Raw genomic sequence first — 6,050 nt, 5'->3', positions numbered from 1 at the left:
CGATCCCGCCCTCCCCGAGCCATCCCGCACCCCTCAGGCCATCCCGCACCCCCTGGGCGGCGGCCAGGGCGGGCGGGGAGCGGGGCCAGGGCGCTGCGCAGAGGCGCGGAGGGGCGGAGGGATGGAGGGGTGGGAGGGGGAAGGCAGGGAGCAGCCACGAACTGTAATAATAATCCTGCAGCGGCTGCAAAGGCCATCTGAGGAGAAAGGGGAGGGAGATGGAGGCAACCGCCCGCCTGCCGCTTCGCCTCGGCTGTGCCTGTCTGGGAGGGGAAAAGATGGTGGGCGGAGAGGATGGGGAGCGCCGTGGCACGGGCGGGGCAGTGCGGTACTGCTCCGGGAGCCCGGGGATGAGGGGCGGGGGGGGCGCAGCCGGTGGCCGGGGCTGTCCTGGTCGTGCGGGGCTGTGCTGGGCACGAATGCGGGGACAGATGCGGGGACACCGCGGGGAGGGAGCGCAGGTTCGCCCCGCAGTGCTGGCGAGGGCACTCGAGGGGTTCTGTCGGGGCTGTCACGGAGTGGTGGCACGGGATTGGCAGCAGCGATGGCATACGTTGTGGGAATCATTCCCGCAAGCATGGGACGAGGGACGAAGGCAGCCGAGCGAAGGATATCGTCGCGACACAAAAGACCCCGCAAAGGCTCTCCCCGCTGTAAAGGCACCTGAGAGATGGTGTGGTGTGGGCACAGTGTAATCAATCTCACCTCAAAATGCTATACCGCGATATATGGTTTAAAAGAATAGAGAAACACGTGTTGAGGTTCCCTGTTACCCTGCAGGTTATGAAGGCACCTTCCTTGGGGTTAATAACGCCCAGGGCAAGAGTGATTAAAATGGTATGAAATCATATGTGATGTGGGCTAATCGAAGATTAAACCTTGTCTATCAGGCCTGGGTTATAAGCAACTAACCTTGTTTTTCGAATCCACTTGTGTTTAAGTCCCCATGAAACTGCATTATTCTATGGTCTACGTAGGATTTCCATTTGTTGAGTGGAAGCAGCTTGCTAGCATGTCTCTGCACCTTCCTGACCAGATACTATATCTTTGGGAATACTTTGCAGGCCTGCCAGCTTAGGGAAAATTCAGCAGCTGGAAGAAATATGGGACATAAGCAGCCCCTGATATTTAAACCTCTGGTAAGCTGTTATAATAATTTTAAGTTTAGTGCAGAAGGATCAGATTATTCGCCTCAAAAATACAGTTACTACTGCTCATGTCTGTTCAACTGCTTACCTCCTCCACAGATTTCACTGATCAGCTGTTAGGACTGAAATACAGTAGAGCTTGTACATTTGAACTTTATCTTGAGACAGTGGGGGTTTTTGTTTGTTTTGTTTTGTTTTGTTTTTTTCTGAATAATAAATGTGGGCCCAGTGCAGGTAGCAGTCCTTCATGGTATACACTCAAGTGAAAGCAGTGGGTTTTGTCTAGTTTAGGTGTGTTGCAAAAATAGATTCTTGCACTCAGTGTGCAAAAGGCTGATCATGCACAGAGTGGAGGTATTTGATGTACTGGCAGTTCTGCACAGAAAGGGGCACTGGGTGGCAAATCCACAAAGACAGCATCACAACTGCCAAAACTTTTCACTGTTGATACTGTTTAGCAAACAAAGGCATTAATGTTCCTTGGCTACAAATTACCTAGTTCTCTTATTAAGCAGTATTCTATTTTCTGTTGGTTAATGATTCTCTCACTTCTCATGTTAATTAGTCTGCTTGCTCAGTCTTTCTCTTCATTGGAGCCCGTGGATTTCTTGGGTTGGTGGCCTTGAGTCAGTGGTCACAATCTGCTCCTGCTGGAATCACCTTGTACCCAGTCGAAGCTGATTCAGCACAGTTGCTGGGTTGTTTTTATTAGTTTCTTCCTTATCTTAGGGATTCTGCCAAATATCTTTGTGGCCTGTAAATTCTGCCTTCCCTGTGTCCACTATCAGTGGTACAACCTTCTTCCCAAACTCCCTCTAGGTCTGAGATCATTGGAATGTGTCAAGCCTTAAGGCAATTCTACCAACAAGTCATTTGTCTTTCCAACACCTGGACATCACTTAGAGCTTGTTGGCTGTTTTCTGTTTCATGGATTAAACCTTTCTTGTTCTTCAGGCTTGAAAGTGCACAAAGATCAAACATCAAAGAACATCCTTTCTTTAAAAAATGTTACATATTCCACATTTTGCAACAAGTGCATCTTCTAACCTGTGGAGTATGTTATAGCTGGTGAAGTGGCAGAGATTCACCACTTGTAGAGAGTTGGCACTGTGAAATGAAACTAGACACCAAAGACATAACTGTTGGAGGTGGGAAACTTGCATTGCAAAGACCCTAAGAGAGTGAAGTGGAGAATGCTGTCATCCAACATGGAGGGGATGGACAGATTCTTTCAGGGATCCTTGGCAGAGTGATGATGGCACTAAATTATAGTTACAATTTAAGCTTTATATTCTTAGCAGAATTCAGAGACTATTCTATATTATGATTTTCATACTGCAGAATTTATTACAATAAATAGGTAGTTTAATACAGAATTTATAATACAACTTAACTTACAATTTCTCAGCACCTAGATCATAACTTAGCTTGTAATTCCTATTCACCTGGACACTCTGCAGATCGGGTCAGATCCCAATGCAAGGTTCACTGTATCAGTGTAACAACCATAATCAGACTTGAAAAAACTCTATAAAAGAAGACAAATCACTCAGTCCTCTACAGAGAACTGTAGAGCTGTTCCTGGCCACTGATGGATCTGTGGTTTCACTGTCCATCAGCAGCTCTAGTCCAAATTCTCCACTTAGGACTCTTAATGGCTTGATTTTATGGACATGGTTCTGAGCGCTGTTACATTTCCCTGTCCTGTGTCAGAGTCACAGCTGATGACACGTGAGAACCTAACCACGTCCTAAAATTCCCACAGAAACAACCAAGAATGGTTGTGGGTACATGTAAACTTCCATCTGAGCCCTTACAACCTTCATTTTCTTTCCAATGACTTGGTTTTGTAGCCCAGGTAAGTAAACTGCTTTGCTACGCTGTTTGTGCTTGACTGTATGTGGAACGTTGTACCTGTTTGCTGCCTGAAACAAGCTAAATTGCTAAGATCTGCTCAAAGTCTGCAGTCTGCATTCCTGAGTTTGGCTGGAGTGTTTTCAATTTCCTTTCCCTTAGCCAGCTTCCATTAGCAGCTCTGACGGAAACTGGAAACAAAGGTTTAGCTTTTAAGAGGAATCAGCAGGCAAGAGCCTGAGTGGGAGAAGAAAAGGAGGCAGTTTGGGCCCATTGTGAAACAGGAGGGGTTCTGCCACTCCAGGTTCTGGACATATAATTAAACATCCAACGTTTGAGAGACAAAGACTAACATGGACCCCAGACAATGAAGTAGAAAGAGAAAGGTTAAGACCCAGTTCAAGCAAACTGTTAAGATTGAACTGAAGTATCTTTGAAAAACACTTTAATGCAGTTATTAGTCAAATAATACATTTTTTGATTATGTCTTTGTTAAAGTAGTAAAGACCATTAGGATGCTGAGAAACACCAATAGGTAACCAGTCTATTAGGGAAAAGTATTGCCCTTTCTAAAATGCTATATTGTGATGAAGTGGAACTCTTCTTGCATCTGCAGCTGTGGCCTTCAACCTGACTCTGCCAGTGTTCCCTCTTCTAGTTTCTAGTCACTCACCTAAAAACGTTTTTATTACAAATGTGATACCAGGTAAATTATCCTACCGTCCTCAGGAAAATAAGTTTAACCTCAAGCCTGATTGTTATACCCTATGGTTAATTAAACCAGTCTGACTTTGTTCTGCAGTCAATTATAGATGGGGAGAAAAAGTTTGTTGCTTTTGCTACCTCTCGTCTGTGACAATTTCCTTTGATTCCTTTTCTCTTTGTTTCTCTCTTTGCTCTGATATATAACCCCTAAAATGGATAAAGCCCTGACTTACAAAGCATTATTTTTATATAAATAGCCTAAAATGAGGTTGCAAAGCAGACAAAGCAGAACAGGCCCTTGGGATGGTAAAAACAGCATAACAAAGATTTACTGCTAATAAAGCAGATGAAAAACTATTGCAATGAATAGACCTAAAACAGTCACCAGAAAAATCACTCTGAAGTTGTCCTTCATGATTCTGACAGGAACCGGAGAAACTACATCCTGCACTATAAGCCAGAATTCCCACTCACCTTCTCACCTCTGTCCTTCAGCCATCCCATTCCAACATTGTGTAAAACACACAAAACTGACAAGACTCCGGTCTGGAAATCCATCTCACTCAAGCCTTCCAGAGCTGCCTTATCCTGTAATGAACTGATTTTGGGTTGCCTGGAGCACCTGAAATAAAAAGGTGGTAAGAAGGTGCACAAGATGCTGGGTGAAGCTGGTACTTTGCAGAATTGGAGCCACATCATGCATGCAATTCATTGTAAAACCATCCAAGCCCCCAAATGCAGTTGTAGTTGTTTGCAGCTTTTGTGAATATGCAGTTTCCATTAATGATATCTGCAGCACTGCAGTACTTTCATGGATAAATCCTAAAAGCACCACATAGCACCAGAAAGAAACTCACTATGTAAACATAAAGATAGAATACACATTGACAGCTTTCCTTTCTTACAAATTCTTCAGTCACTCATGCTATTCCTACTCTTAAGTTCTATTCATCAACAAATAAATTCATAGAAGAAAGTGCCTAAAAAACTGTCAAGATATTTTAAGAAAAATAAAGGAGGCACTGTAGTTCATAAACTGGCTATGAGAAATTATGTGTGATGTTTTTGTGGCAACTAGATTGAAAATAGAGGGGAAGGCTGTCCATTAGCTGACTTTTTAAGAAGGCATAAACTCTGTGTTCTATTTTCAGTTGGATTTTCTGGGAGTGGATTCAAAGGGTTTCTTTTCCATGCTTATCTCCAACTCTAAGAGAGTTTTGTTTTCATTTATTTTTATTACCAAACAAAATGAACTATGCATAAATAACTGAAGAAACCAAGTTGTCTGGAAGATTTCCAAATAAGATTAACTTGCCATTAAATAAACCAAATGTTAAGGATTTTTTTACTGGTACTCCAACAGAGGACACCTTGGATGGAAGGACTACACATCAGCTGCCATATGAACATGTTCACTTTTAACATACTGAAGTTCACTCTTCCAGAATGGATTATTGGTTCACCTGTTGCAGTTCCTCTGCAATAATGACAGAAACTGAACACTTGATAGGAAGATGTGATGCAAAATATGCATCTCACTCTTGGCTGGGCTTTGCAAATGAAGATTCAGGAAAGGTCTCTACCCATGTTTGTCACAAGCACACTGGTGGCTAAAAAGGCCAATACGAGACAAGCATGTCCGATTGCAAAAGGCACAGTAGAAAGACTCCTTAGGTGGTAAATTCTGCAAGGCACGATTCTTTCTGCATTGCCTTTTCTCCTCAAGGGTGATCCTGCGTGCTTTCTCAAAGGCATCAGCAGCGTTATAGATGGTGTGTCTCCAGATCTCCCGATTTGAGGCCAGAATAGACCAGTTACGTTGATCAATATGGCCAAGGCTGAGATGTTGTTACAGAGAGTCCTTGTATCTCCTCTTTGGGGCTCCTCTCTTGTGGCAGCTGGTGGCAAATTCACCACAAAGCAAGATCTTAGGGAGGCGGTGGTCCTTCATCCTTGAGACGTGCCCTGCCCAGCGCAGCTGTGTTCTCAGCAACATGGCCTCAATACTTGTGACTGCTGCTTGTTCAAGAACAGATGTATTGGTCACATAATCTGACCAGTGGATGTTTAGCATTGTACGGAGGCAGCGTCGATGAAAAAATATGCATAATACTTAAAAAATATGACAAAGGAAGGAAAATTGTGACAAGTTCGACTAGTCCCCTTGAGTTCAGTGAAACTACCTACTTGTACAGAGTTAAGTACTCTGCTGAGGTTAGGCATATAAAAATTAAAGTGAAATTCTATATCCACTAAAATTTGAGGGAACTTTGTTATGAACCGAAATAAAGTGGGGTTTGCCCTTAAACCAGAGAGAAAAATAGCTTAAGAATATGGTAGAAG

Source organism: Lepidothrix coronata, unplaced genomic scaffold (genome assembly GCF_001604755.1).
Source record: "Lepidothrix coronata isolate B3197 unplaced genomic scaffold, Lepidothrix_coronata-1.0 Scaffold37, whole genome shotgun sequence".
NCBI lineage: Eukaryota > Metazoa > Chordata > Aves > Passeriformes > Pipridae > Lepidothrix > Lepidothrix coronata.
Note: the sequence above shows the minus strand (reverse complement) of the source record.